The sequence below is a fragment of the Euprymna scolopes genome, chromosome 39, assembly GCF_053919585.1.
Source record: "Euprymna scolopes isolate OS-2025 chromosome 39, ASM5391958v1, whole genome shotgun sequence".
Lineage (NCBI taxonomy): Eukaryota > Metazoa > Mollusca > Cephalopoda > Sepiida > Sepiolidae > Euprymna > Euprymna scolopes.
In genome coordinates, this window is record NC_136520.1 from 55,498,674 (window position 1) to 55,513,168 (window position 14,495).

A 14,495-nucleotide genomic window follows, 5' to 3' on the forward strand; every position below is an offset into this window, starting at 1 on the left:
TAACATTTTTAAGGCCTCGATAATGCAAATACGATTTAGAAGCATTTTTTTTTATTACTTTCGTACTCTGAAAATTAAAAACAAACCATTACCAGTTAAGGCGGACGTTGTCCAGAGTGCATCCCCTTCTAAATTCCACAATTTTCACTTTTACTTTTTTTCTTGGTAATATCGTCGATTACAGACTTAAGTTTCAGATTATAATTTTTTTTTTTTAAATAAATAAAAAAAATTTGAAAATTTTTTTTTATTTATAATCTGAAACAATTTTTTTCAATTTTTCACGATGGGGTTCAGTTTTCAATTATAACGCACGAAACTGAACACGAAATTTGTGTGATCGGAAGCTAGGGGTTAAAACGGAGGGAGTAAAAAAAAAGATTTTTTTTACTCCCTCCGCTTACCTTCTCCCTCTCTAATCTATGTATGGATCTCCTCTATTCATCGTGATCACAAATTTCGTGTTCAATTTAGTACAACGTTATAATTGAAAACTGAACCTCTGTGTGAAAAGTATGAACATTTTTGCAGTTTTCTTTGTGTGTATATGTATATATATATATATATATATATATATATATATATATATATATATATATGAAACTTAAGTCTGTAATCGATAGTATTAACAGGGAAATTGTGGAGTTTACAGTCCGGGGGGGCACTCTCGACAAGTCCGCCTCAGTTTATTTTCGGCTTCTTTCGTATGATTCAAACATTAGACACTTCCGCAAATTATTTTTTTCTGTTTTCAATTTTGAAGAGTTCGACAGAGGAGACAACAGTCTTTTGGGCGCTAGTGCAGAGTGTGATCCCCGCTATTTTTTTTAAAATCGTATTTCCAAGTTTAATTAAAGTTTTATGTTTTTTTTATTCAATTGTAAGGTTGAAGTACAGAATACAAAACACCATTCCTTCCCCATGTTAAGAATGGTTTTTTTAAATAATAACATTATTATTTACGTCCGGATCACTCTCTGCACTACTACCGTCTTTTGAAAACGAACCCTTTCTTTTATTTGCAGTCTCGAACTAAATCCATACAGTCTGGGATATTTTTTGTTTAATAAATAAATTGAAGCAGTCAATTAAAAATGTAAATGTAGAAAACAGTCACTATTAGAAAATGAGATATTTTTAGTAATTTATTTTTTTAAAACTAATTTTCTTTTAGAAACATTAATTCTGAAATGAATGCAAGTTTTAAGTATTTGAAAATGTGTTTTTATTCTCTTATTTTTATGGACATTGTAAGCATATAAAATTAGTCATTTGAAATTATTAAACATTTTAAGAAAATATTCTCAAAGTTATGAAAGTAATCATTATTCGGAAGTTTTTATTTTTATTCTTTTAAATATGATTTAAAAATAAAAATAAGCGTTTTCCAGAGAAATGAGGATTTTCAAATTACAAACAGTATTACTGGAAATATGTGTTTACTTTTATTTATATTTTTGTTTTTGAAAAAAACAAAAAAAGTTTTCGTAAAACATTAAAATTTAGGAAAAATTAAAACAAACGGTTCTTTACGGAAGATTGCGTCTACTTTCCAGAAACATTTTGTGATTGTTTTCATTTGCCTCGAACGGAACTCTTTAATAGTGAACTAAAAAAAAACGACATAAAATACAGAAGTGCTCAAATTTACTACGATAATACTAATCTATATTACAGTTAAATAATGTTAGTTATAGGAAAGTGAATTTTATGGTGCGTTCTTGAGGTCCCAAATGAATTGCATGTAGTCTTTCCGATAAAATTAGATGGATCAGGAAACTACGCGATTGCCCTTTTAAGCAAAAATATAAAAAAGTAACCGCAAAAAGGTGGAAAACAAAAACAGGAATCTACAAGTAACTTCTACCAAATGCAAGAAAATCTACAAGAGAGGACTTATCAAGGTCTGAAGGCAACTCGAGGATAAGGGCTAATAAATGTAAAGTGGTAGTGTAGTAATCGCTAATGGTGTAAGTTGAATAAAATTTGATTATTTATGGGGACAGTTTAACAAGAACTTGTTCACATTGGACTTGAAGGCTACTATATTGTACTCGGCTGGGAAGCAGACCAGTGGGACAGTAAACATTTTTTCTAGAACGTGTTTCCACCTCGTGTTGAAGATGCACATACATTTTTAGGGAGCAGAATATGCCATTGGAGAGACCCGTCCGCACAAGGGATGTTTTTTTTTCTTTAAATGAGGCGGGGGGAAGGACCATTTTTTTTTTTTTAAACGGATGATTAAAATCGTCGGGTTTGTTTTACTGTACACATAGATTTGAAAAAGTTATCAAAAAAAAAAACAAATATATAACAAATAAATGTTACCAAAGGCAAGATAAGCTAATTTTCTACCTAACTGGATAAGTTTTTACTGTTTTTATTTAATATAAAATGTTCGAAAATCATAGTCTTTATCGATGTATTTGAAAAAGACAAATGGCGGCGAGCTCTGTTGAATATGTCAGCCTAACAGTATTCTGCATAATATTTTAGTTTGAACTCATTTTCCCAAACTTACGTATTCAGAGACATCGCCGCCATTTGTCTTTTTCAAATAAAAACTTATCCAGTTAGGTAGAAAATAACTTATCTTGCCTTTGATGGCATTTATTATATATATATATATATATATATATATATATATTGTTACAACTTTTTCCAATCTGTGTATATTGAAACAACCCAACCCTTTTTTTTTCCTTTTGCTCATACTTACAATTTAATTGGGGGGGGGGAGAAAGGAAATGCTGCCCAGACAAATATGCACAAGTTGGCACAGATCTTAGTTGGAAAATGAAAAAACCGTAAAGAGGGTTATTTGAGATGGTATTTATTTGCTCCCCCACTGAGCAAATTAGGCACAAGGCCGTTTTTAATGTGAGGTAAAAACCAGCTCCCCTAAAAGTAGGCAAATAGGGGGGCACTCTGGTTATCAAAAATAATAATTGTCCCAGTATAGAGGGTTTCCCCTCCATTGACTGGTACAAATTATCTTAAGTGCAGCATCTGAAGAACAGATACTACACTTTGATCTTGGCCGAAAGGCCAAGAATTGAACAAAAATAAAGAGAGGGGAGTTATTTGAGATGAAATATAAAGCATTTAGATATTAAAAACACACACAAAAAATAATGCGGTTAGGTTGCAAAGTGACTTATTAGTTATCGTAAAATTTATTGTGTGCGTGTAAAAAAAAAAAAAATCTTTTAAACCCTAGACGTCTTTCGCAATCCTCATCAGGGGTCAACGATGGCATTTTCAACCTTAAAAAAAAATGGGGGAGAAATTGAAATTAATAATGAACATGGGAAGGATTAATTGACAATAATAAAATATATGTCCAGGAAAAGGGGGAAAGGATAAAATAAAATGAATTAACGGGTGTGTTTAGATGTATGCATATATTATTAAAAAAATGTATATATATTAAGCTATCACGAATGGGGAATGATAATCCATACATAATTTTTTTATATAAAAAAAGGAGAAAAAGTTAATGGTGAAACATCTACAAATGTCTCTACAATTCGCCAAACAGGTCCCGGCGATTTCACAAACTGTTTCTGTCTGCAGAGAGAGGGTTTAAGGCGTGAAATAGAGACGTATTCGAGAGTTTTCAAATGACTGTTCGATCAGCCTCGAAATAAAATTGGAAAAAAGTCGTCCTTATAAACCAGCCCACATTTTGGATTATCCAATGAATGATTTCCAATAGCAGAATCCAAATTATTGTGGGTGGGGTTGAGGATAATTTTGTTTTTATTTCGAAAACCTGAAGGAACGTGTGTGTGTGTATATATGTGTGTATATATATATATATTGTTTGTATTACTATACACTAGCAGTGTCAGAAATTTCGTGAAAACTATTGAATAATTCCACCCGCTATCTTTCGAAGCTTATAACCCCTCGAAAAATTGAATTCAAGCCCTAATTTTTTTTTTTCAATTAAAGAAGCAAGGACCAGGGTTTCATTAAAAAAAACCCAAACAACATGTTTTTTTTTGTTTTTTTACAAAAGGTTTTAAACTTCGGACTTTACAGGTGAATTTCTAAAAAGCACTACTTTTTTTTGTTTTAAATTTGAATATATTTATTGATCTTTTATCTTCAATTTGTGGTGTATAACACTTTGGTACATAAATTAATTATTTACTTTACTAATAGACATTTGAAAATGGGGTGGGGCGTGAATTAAAAAAAAAAACGTTTGTCTAAAATATATTCGGTTTATTCGAAAGAGCATAAAATTTCACATTGACCCTGAAAATATCGTAAAAATAGAATCAATAGAAAAATTTTGATAGATTTTTAAAGTTTAAAAATTGAAAAATACTGAACTCGTAACATTCAATTAATTTCATTACTATTTTTAAAAAAAATATTTCTATTACTTTTTGTACAACTGTAATAGTTTATTTTGGAAGTATAATCCACAAAGAAAATAAACAACCCACCTTTAAAAGAGAAATTACGAGTTTTTTATATTTTATTTGCAGTTTCGTGTTAGGGGTGTCAAAAATTCCTACAAAAATTATGATACACCTAACTATACACATAGATTCGAAAAATTGTCTAAAAAACATAATATTAAAAAAAAAATGTCATCAGAGGCAAGATAAGTTACTTTTGTACTTAACTGGATAATCTTTTAGTGTTGTTATTTAATGTAAAATGTTTATTCAGCCCGAAAAAAATACAATTTTTACCGATGTATTGGAAAATTTTAAATGGCACCGGACTGATGAATATGTTAAGTTCGGAAAAATTAATTAAAAATAAAACACTATAGAAAATACTCTTAAAAGTCCATCGAATATATGTCAGCCTTTATCACGGTAACATATGTTGAGCGAGTTTCTAACAGTATTTTGTATAATTTATTTTTTTTATTTTTAATTCATTTTCATAATCTTACCGTGTTCAGCAGAGAGACCGGAGCCATTCTTAATTTAAAAATACATCGGAAAACATTGTATGTTTCCGAGCTGGATAAACATGTTACATTAAATAAAAACACTAAAAAAGTATCCAGTTAAGTAGAAAAGTAACTTATCTTGCCTTTGATAACATTTGTTATATATTTGTTTTTGTTTTTTTACACCTTTTTTTAATCTATATTAAACAAAGCAACTGTATGTTGTTTTTAAAATATAATTATCCACTGACACGTGTTTCGTCGTCCACGGCTCGTCAGAGACGACGAAACACGTATCACTATCAGTGGATAATTATATTAAAAAAAAAAAAAAAAAAGATATGCCGCTCCCGATATGGGGGTAACAAATTTGTTAAAGGGAAACTTAGGGTCTGTATTATGTGTACACAGATTCGAAAACGTTGTCAAAAAACAAATATATAACAAATAAATGTTATCAAAAGCAAGATAAGTTACTTTTCTACCTAACTGGATATATTTTTTGTGTTTTTATTCAATGTAGCATGTTTATTCAGCTCGAAAGTGTTTACCGATGTATTGGAAAATTCAAAATGGCGCCCGACTTTCTCTTTAACACGGTAAGTTTGGGAAAAGATGTTATAAATAATAAACTAGACAAAATACTATTAAAAAAACAACCGGATATATGCCAACTTATGTCACGGTAACATATATTGAGCGAATTTCTAACAGTATTTTGTCTAGTTTATTATTTATAATACCTTTTCCCAAACTTACCCTCTCCGAGAGAGAGAGTCGGCCGCCATTTTGAATTTTCCAATACATCGGTAAACACTGCATGATTTTCGAGCTGAATAAACATGTTACACTGAATAAAAACAAAAAAATATATCCAGTTAGGTAGAAAAGTAACTTATCTTGCCTTTGATACCATTTATTTGTTATATATTTGTTTTTTGACAACTTTTTCAAATCTATGTGTACAGTAATACAAACCCGAAACTTATTTCCAACTAGCATTTAGGTAAATATGCACTTTTGTAAATAATTGAATTTATTCAAAACGTATCGCAAAAACAAAAAAAAACAAAGAACATGTTTTTGTGATACGTTTTGAATGAATTCAATTATTTCAAAAAGTGCATATATATATTACCATTTTATTTCGAATCGCTGGGGGTTGTAAAACACACCTATAATTTTTTTTCACCAATTTTTGCGTTGTAAACTAATCCACCTTTGCTCATTTTTATATATTTTTCATGTCTATATGTATAGTAAATACGAGTTAACGAGTTTACGCCAAATAAATAGATAAAGAGACACGAGTGAAATAATATCTGTCATTTACGGACGTAATAAGAAAGACCGCCGCTCAGAACACAACGCCGCGCTTAAACGCTTCGCCCACAAACTACGCAGACGAGCTTAGACGAAGCTAGTGTCATTCTGTTGAAATTACCAATCCTACTCGCATTGAAAAAGAAAAAGAAAAATAACAGTAAGAGAGACCACACCGCGCCGGTAATAATATCCTCAACCTGCGTCGCTCTAGTACTGCTAGACTTAGCGGCGACACGCGCCCGGCGTTTGCTACATCCAACTCCTAAAAATGTGCCGCACACCCTTCTCTAAAATTGATTGCTTCTTAACACCTTGAGAGCCATTATATATATATATATATATATATATATATATATATATATATATATATACTCACACACACACTCACAAGTATTTAAAGTTTGTGTGTAAACCGAAAATAGTACTACAGGTATTCCCTATTGACAAAGGTAAAAAGAAGAAAAAAAAACGCCAAAAAGCTTTTATTACGAACAAATTACAACTAATTGAACAAATAGGTGTGTTTTTACTACATACACAGATGCGAAAAAGTTGTCAAAAAACAAATATATAACAGATGTTATCAAAGGCAAGATAAGTTACTTTTCTGCGGGGCACTCTCTGGTAAACACCTTAAGTTTGAGAAAATGAGTTAAAACTAAAAACTAAAATACTGTTAGAAACTCACTCAATATATGTCAGCCTACGTTACGGCAACGTATTTTGTGTATTTTTTAGTTTTAACTCATTTTCCCAAACTTACCGTGTTCAGCAGATAGCTGTATCAGAATTTTTGTAGGAATTTTTGACACCCCTAACACAAAACTGCGAATAAAATATAAAAATCTCGTAATTTCTCTGTTAAAAGTGGGTTATTTATTTTCTTTATGGATTATACTTCCAAAATAAACTATTACAGTTGTTTTAAAAGTAATAGAATTTTTTTTTTTAAACAGTAATGAATTTTCCGAACTCAATATTTTTCAATTTTTAAACTTTAAAAATCTTTCAAAATTTTTCTATTGATTCTACTTTTACGATATTTTCAGGGTCAATGTGAAATTTTATGCTCTTTCCAATAAACCGAATATAATATTTTAAATTTTTTTAAATTCACGCCCCCCCCATTTGTGTAAGTGTCACTCATTTTTATGTTTCTCTTAAAAAGTAAATAATTAATTTATGTTGAATAGTTTTATATATCACAAATTGAAGAGAAAAGGTCAATAAATAATATATTCAAATTTAAAACAAAAAAAAATCCGTTTTTTAGAAATTTACCTGTAAAGTTCGAAGTTTAAAACCTTTTTAAAAAAAAAACACACATTGTTTTTTTGTTTTTTTTATAAAACCTTGGTCCTTGCTCCTTTAATTGAAAAAAAAAATAGGGCTTGAATTACATTTTTCGAGAAGTTATAAGCTTGGAAAGATGGGGTGGAATTATTCACTATTTTCACGAAATTTCTGATACACCTAGTGGCTCGCCATTTTCAATTTTAAAATACATCGGTAAACATTGTATGTTTTTCGAGCACGATAAACATGTTACATTAAATAAAAACATTAAAAAATATTCAGTTAAATAGAAAAGTAACTAATCTTGTCTTTGATAACATGTATTTGTTATATATTTGCTTTTCGACAACTTTTTTGAATCTATGTGTATAGTAGTACAAACCCGAATAAATAATTTGTTCGCCTCTCCACGAGGGCAAAGTAGGACACAAGGTCACTTTTGAATGTAGAAAAAAAAACATCAAGCTTCCTACAAATGTCTAACGTTATCCAACACGTTGTAGCCTCAGTCGCAAAGTAGGCAAATATTAGAAAAGTACTTCAACTGTCGTTTTTTTAATTGTTTTACGACAAGATTCTCTCATTCTCCCGCTACGCATGACTTCTCGTTACGGCTGTGACGTCATCCACTTCTCTAACGTGATAAAAGACAAAAAAGAAAAAGAAAAGACTATGAAGTCGTTTTTGTCTAATTTTCTTTGCTGTGACGTCACTTCGCTCACAGCTCGGTATATGCATATAGCCGTCCGCGCTATGTTATATTGGAACAAAATAATTAAATTCCTCTGCCTACAAGGATTTGACTGACAATGAGAAATAGGTTAAGTAGCATCAGAACAGGCGCTACACATTGATGACGTCAATTAAAGGATAAGGGTAGATTTGGCAAACAGATAAAGTTAAAGTAGCAAAAAGACATGTTCTTTGATATAATCAGACCAAGAATTACCCTCGAAAACTGAAATTTTAGTTCTCGAAGGTAATTCTTGGCCTGAAGACGTAATCACCTCAATAACGGGTGATTACAGAAACATGTATGCACATATGTAGCCATCAGTGTTTTTATAAATAAATTTAATATATCTGCTCTGTTCACTCATTGAGCACTTTTTTGTAGACACATGTTTCATTGGATGTACTTCTAGGAAACTAAACTCTACTGCCATATATATATATATATATATATATATAACCACCTGTCATCCCTTTTTTAAAAGATGGAATCGCCCGACCCTCGAAGACAAGATGCAAGCAAGGACGCAAACAAGGTCCACAGAGTTTCATAATTATATTAGCAGGCCCTTCACCGGCATTGCCCAGTCGTAAAATACGATTAAATAGGATATTTTGGTTAATGCATATTTCATATTAATTATATTAGGCACAATAGATAGTAACGAAAAAATTTTTTAAAAAAGTTAAAAATGACTCGTCCGTCACCACCGAGAATCTAAACAAAACGTTTATCTTACGATTTACTTTTTCCTTTGACATTAATGCCTGAGCTATGAAGACATGCTTGCTGCAAGGCTAAACATTAAAACATGAATCAATAGCTATTACGTTACGCATGCATTTTCGTAATGTCGTCGTTCGACCTGCACCTAGCAAATACCATTTCTTTAATTTCAATATTTTGTACCCATTTTCCCCGGCTAAAACCCAAATATAAAGTTTCGCATGGGTTCGAATACCTTATATATTAAGTTTCATATCTATAGACCAAAAACTGACATCAGAGTTTGGTCGGCAAAATTTTTATAAACATATATACGCATACATTAATATATATAAAAAGAGGCGTGTCTTTTTTTCGCAAATATTACGCAATTATTAATCATGCAGAATATCTGTATGAATATAATTATACACGTAATAGTTAACAAAAAAAATTATCGCATAAGAAAATCGAAAAACTAAAAGGAAATTAATTAAAAAGAATGTTTAAAAGAATATGCAAATTAGGTATGATGCAGATGAATGCAATTCCACGACCCATGTATAGCAAAGTTGTATTTTCTTTTTAAATAAATAAAAACAAAAGGTTCGCCTTTTTTCTTCTTGGCCTTCGGGCCGATATCTGTTATAAAGGTGTAGTATCTGTTCCGGCAGATACTGCAATCAAAGAACATATGTGCGGGCAACCCCACATTTAAGACCATTGCTCTTGAGCAATCAGTTTTGGTCAATGTAGGGGAAACCCTTCATACCAATTGTCACTATCCAGTTCCCCCTCGGGGTAGCTGGTCCCTTTCCCTCCCCACTCTCCACATGAGAAAACGGCCTTGTGCCTTATTTACTCAGTGGGGAAGCAAATAAATAACAAAATAGAAAAGAGGTGTTGGGTTTGTATTACTGTACACAGATTCGAAAAAGTTGTCAAAAAACAAATATATAACAAATAAATGTTATCGAAGGCAAGATAAGTTACTTTTCTGCCAAACTGGATATATTTTTTGTTTTTATTCAATGTAACATATTTATTCAGCTCGAAAAACATACAGTGTTTACCGATGTATTCGAAAAATCAAAATGGCGTCTCACACCCTCTTTAACACCGTAAGTTTGGAAAAGGGTGTTATGAATAAAAAATAAACTATACAAAATACTATTAAAAAACCGCCGAATATATGCCAAGCTATGTCACGGTAACATATATTGAGCGAGTTTTTAACAGTATTTTATCCGGTTTTTTATTTATAACATATATTTATAACACCTTTTTCCCACACTTACCGTGTTACAGAGAGAATCAGACGCCATCTTGAACGTTCCAATACATCGGTAAACACTGTATGGTTTTCGAGCTGAATAAACATGTTACATTGAATAAAAACACGAAAAATATATCCAGTTTGGCAGAAAAGTAACTTATCTTGTCTTTGGTAACGTTTATTTGTTATATACTTGTTTTTTTGACAACTTTTTCGAATCTATGTGTAGGTGTTTTAATATGAAAATATATATACACACACCTCTGAGTATAGGTAGATATTAATTTTAGGACGATTAATCGGAATCAGAAAAATCGGAATTTTGAGGTATCGGAGTCGGAAAAATTTATGCTTATTTTCAGATGCCCAAAACAAAACTTTCAGGGTTTTTTTTATTATTATTATTTTCTTTGTTTTGGTTTAAAACTTAGCTTTCCACGACTCGTATTAATGATGAAATGATAGATCTATTGATTCCGAACTACCGAGAAAAGTAAAATTTACCGGCCACATCCATAAATGGAGACTGGTGCTACCAGATCAGGCTGCCTATTGGCTTTCTGAGACGAAATGCAATGAATGCACCTACATCGATTTCTGTTTTTGTTTTCTATTCTCTTTTGTAAAACTTAATTATGTTCTACAAAAACAAAACAAAATCAACAGCCCCTTCCCTCCCCCTTTCTTTTTCCTTTCCGGTCCTGGATATGATCTTAAACTATATCTGATGGTGAGGTCCTAGTTTGCAGGCTTTGGGGAGCGTGGAGCCACCCTTTAATTGCCATTGCTCCCATGTCCACTCTGACCCGGAGTGGTAGTACCTGTTAGGGTCCCAACTATGGGTTAAATAGAACGAAAAAAAAATACATTCTTCAAAATCTGGTCGGATTCCACTTGACCCAGTGGTCCTGGATATGACGTTAAACTGTATCCGATGGTGAGGCCCCAGCTTGTGGGCTTTGGGGAGTGTGGAGTCACCCCTTAATTTCCATTGTTCCCAGGTTTATTCTGACCCAGAGTGATAGTACCTGTTAGGGTCCCAAATATGGGTTAAATAGAAACAGTTTTGAAAAAAAAAAAAAAATCAAATATTCTATTAAAAACTTTTTCTTTAAAATCACTGGATCGGCATTAAATGACCTAGAAAGGGTTGATATGCCGTAAAACAAAAACAATCAATCAATCAATCATAAATGGAGAATTACATGGGTTTTGCGATCATCCACAACCAACCCAAAAAGTATTATATACTTAGTAATATAAAAAAAATCGGTAATTTAGAACAGAATTGGCAATTGTATCGAATCAGGAAATATATTGGAATCGTCCCCTGCGCGCACGCGCGTTATTTAATTTTTTCTTCCAATTCGGTGTAAAACGATCCGAACAGAAATGATTTTAAGTAAATGTTTAATTAAGTTAAATCCACCGTAAAAAAAAAATAAATAAATAAAATGTGCAAATTGCAAACATTTAAAAACTCATAAATTGGGACCAGACTCTTGAAATTCTCGTAGATGGTTTTCTAATCATTTCACCGTTTCTATGGAATTTGGAGCAATAACATAACATATATAGGCTTACATATACACACATGCACGCCCACCTATATATATATATATATATATATATATAGCTTTTTTTTTTAAAGAAAAAGCTCCATAAAGTGTGAACAGTTTGGATTTTGGTTTTAAAAGCACATGGGGCTGGATCTTTAAACGAGGTGAAGCTGTAACATGTATGCACATATGCAACCAATAATGTTTGGGCTTGTATTACTGTACACTAATTCGGAAAAGTTGTCAAAAAACAAATATATAGCAAATAAATGTTATCAAAGGCAAGATAATAAACTAGACAAAATACTGTTAGAAATTCGCTCATTATATGTTACCGTGACATAAGTTGACATATTCGGTGTTTTTTAATACTATTTTGTCTAGTTTATTATTTATAACACCTTTTCCCAAACTTATGTTAAAGAGAGTGTCGGCCGCCATTTTGAATTTTCCAATACATCGGTAAACACTGCATGTTTTTCGAGCTGAATAAACATGTTACATTGAATAAAAACAAAAACAATGTATCCTGTTTGGTAGAAAAGTAACTTATCTTGCCTTTGATAATATTTATTTGTTATATATTTGTTTTTTTGACAACTTTTTCGAATCTATGTGTACAGTAATACAACCCCAATGTTTGCATAACTGAACACTATAATTATGCACGGCTCGTCAATGGGTCATTTCTACAAACACTAGCGATTCAGTAGGTTTACGACTATGAAAACTACAAGGACACAAACATTATATATATATATATATATATATATATATATATATATATATATATATATATATATATATATACACTTTATTAAAAATATCTATACTTGAACCAATCGATAAGAAACGAAAACTTGAAATACTAGAAGAATTACTAATAAAAAAGAAAACAAAAACTATTAATAAAACAAACTTTAAGAGCAAATAATATCCTGAAATATTTGTCAAGTTATAAAATAATTAACCAATTATATATATATATATATATATATATATATATATATATATATTATTAGAACCCCGGGATTTCTGGTTACGATGTGGAATAAGATGTTTTTTTTTTTCTGGTCATTGGTTACGGTATTTTGCCCGACTTACGGTGTTATTTATGTTATTTGATTATAGACACGTGTATTATATACTGTACTGTATTTTGTTACTAATTTTTAATGCCGCATCCCGGGGATCTAATATATATATATATATATATATATATATATATATATATATATATATATATATATATAAATGGTACATGTACAGTTTAGTCAAGACATTAAAAAATGAAAATACCGAAAAACGTTGCATGTATCCGTTATGGAACGAAGTTTTCCGAAAAAAAAAAAATAATAAATAAATAAAATAAGTCAATTTCATCAACCCCCCCCCGCTCGCGCCCCCAATGTAAACAGTAAAATCTTCGAAACGGTGTTCGAATTGGTAAATGTCGGTGCGTTACTTACGGAAAAACGGTTAATTAAATTGCAGAAGCACCTATTAAGCCACATAAGTTCTATAATTGAATCCTCCTCCCGCAAAAAAAAAAGAATGAAAAACATAAAAATGTTTGGCGCTTATAGTTTTGTAAACCGCATTAAAAACTACGCGAGACAAAAAGAAAAGAAAAAGGTACCCCAATTTATTGTACTTTTCTTCAATTGAAAGTCATTAAAAAATGTCAGTCCGTAATTTTTTATTGATACGCCATGTGAGAAGGCAGTTTGCTTGGTGAAGCAAGCCGGTGTAGCGTAAACGGAAGCTGCAAAATAGTAGTTAGGTAGAAAAGTAACTCATCTTGCCTTTGATAACATTTTTTAGGTACCCCATTTATTTGTTCTATATTTGTTTTTGTGACAACTTTGTCGAATCTATGTGTACAGTAAAACAAACCCATACATTTTGTAACCAAAACTGTCATTAAGAATGTTTGTGTTACAATACAGACATAGGAAAAAGTGGTCAAAATAAAAAGTATAACATGTAAAAAGAAAAGATAAATTACGCTTCTACCTATCTGGAAAATTTTTTAGTGGCTTTACTCATTTTAAAACGTTTATTCGGTCCGAAAATAATGCACTGTTTATTGCTATATTGAAAAAGACAAAAACTATTAAAATCGTTAAGTTTGGGAAAATGACTTAAAATTAAAAAATTACAGAAAATACTGTTACTGCGACATACATTGAGTGGGTTTCTAGAGTAAATTCATTAACCACTTTTTCGTACGTCTGCATTGTAATGCAAACCTGATATTTTTTTTGTTAAAGTTAAACTTATTTTAAACTGATATAAAGTATTTTAAAGTTCAATTCGCTCAATATGTTACTTAACATGGTATTTCTAGCAGTATTTTGGATAGTTTCTTATTTTTTACTCATTTTCCCAAACTTACCGTGTTCAAGAGAGAGTCGGGCGCCATATGTAATTTTAAAATACATAAATAAACACTTTTTCGAGCTGAATGAACATGTTAAAGTAAATAAAAACGCTAAAAAAAGGGTTTGTATTACTGTACACAGATTCGAAAAAGTTATCAAAAAACGAATATATAACAAATAAATGTTATCAACGGACAGATAAGTTACTTTTCTACCAAACTGGATATATTTTTCGTGTTTTTATTCAATGTAACATGTTTATTCAGCTAGAAAATCATACAGTGTTTACCGA

General features: G+C 31.0%; 1 protein-coding gene and 1 pseudogene across 2 annotated transcripts in view; both read right to left on the bottom strand.

The window, feature by feature from the left end:
* Positions 1 to 14,495, bottom strand: part of LOC145263782 (BMP and activin membrane-bound inhibitor homolog) — a 150,623-nt gene that overhangs the window by 49,635 nt on the left and 86,493 nt on the right. The gene's annotated exons all lie outside the window — the stretch shown is intronic.
* On the bottom strand, positions 2,917 to 3,063 carry LOC145263992 (U2 spliceosomal RNA; annotated as a pseudogene).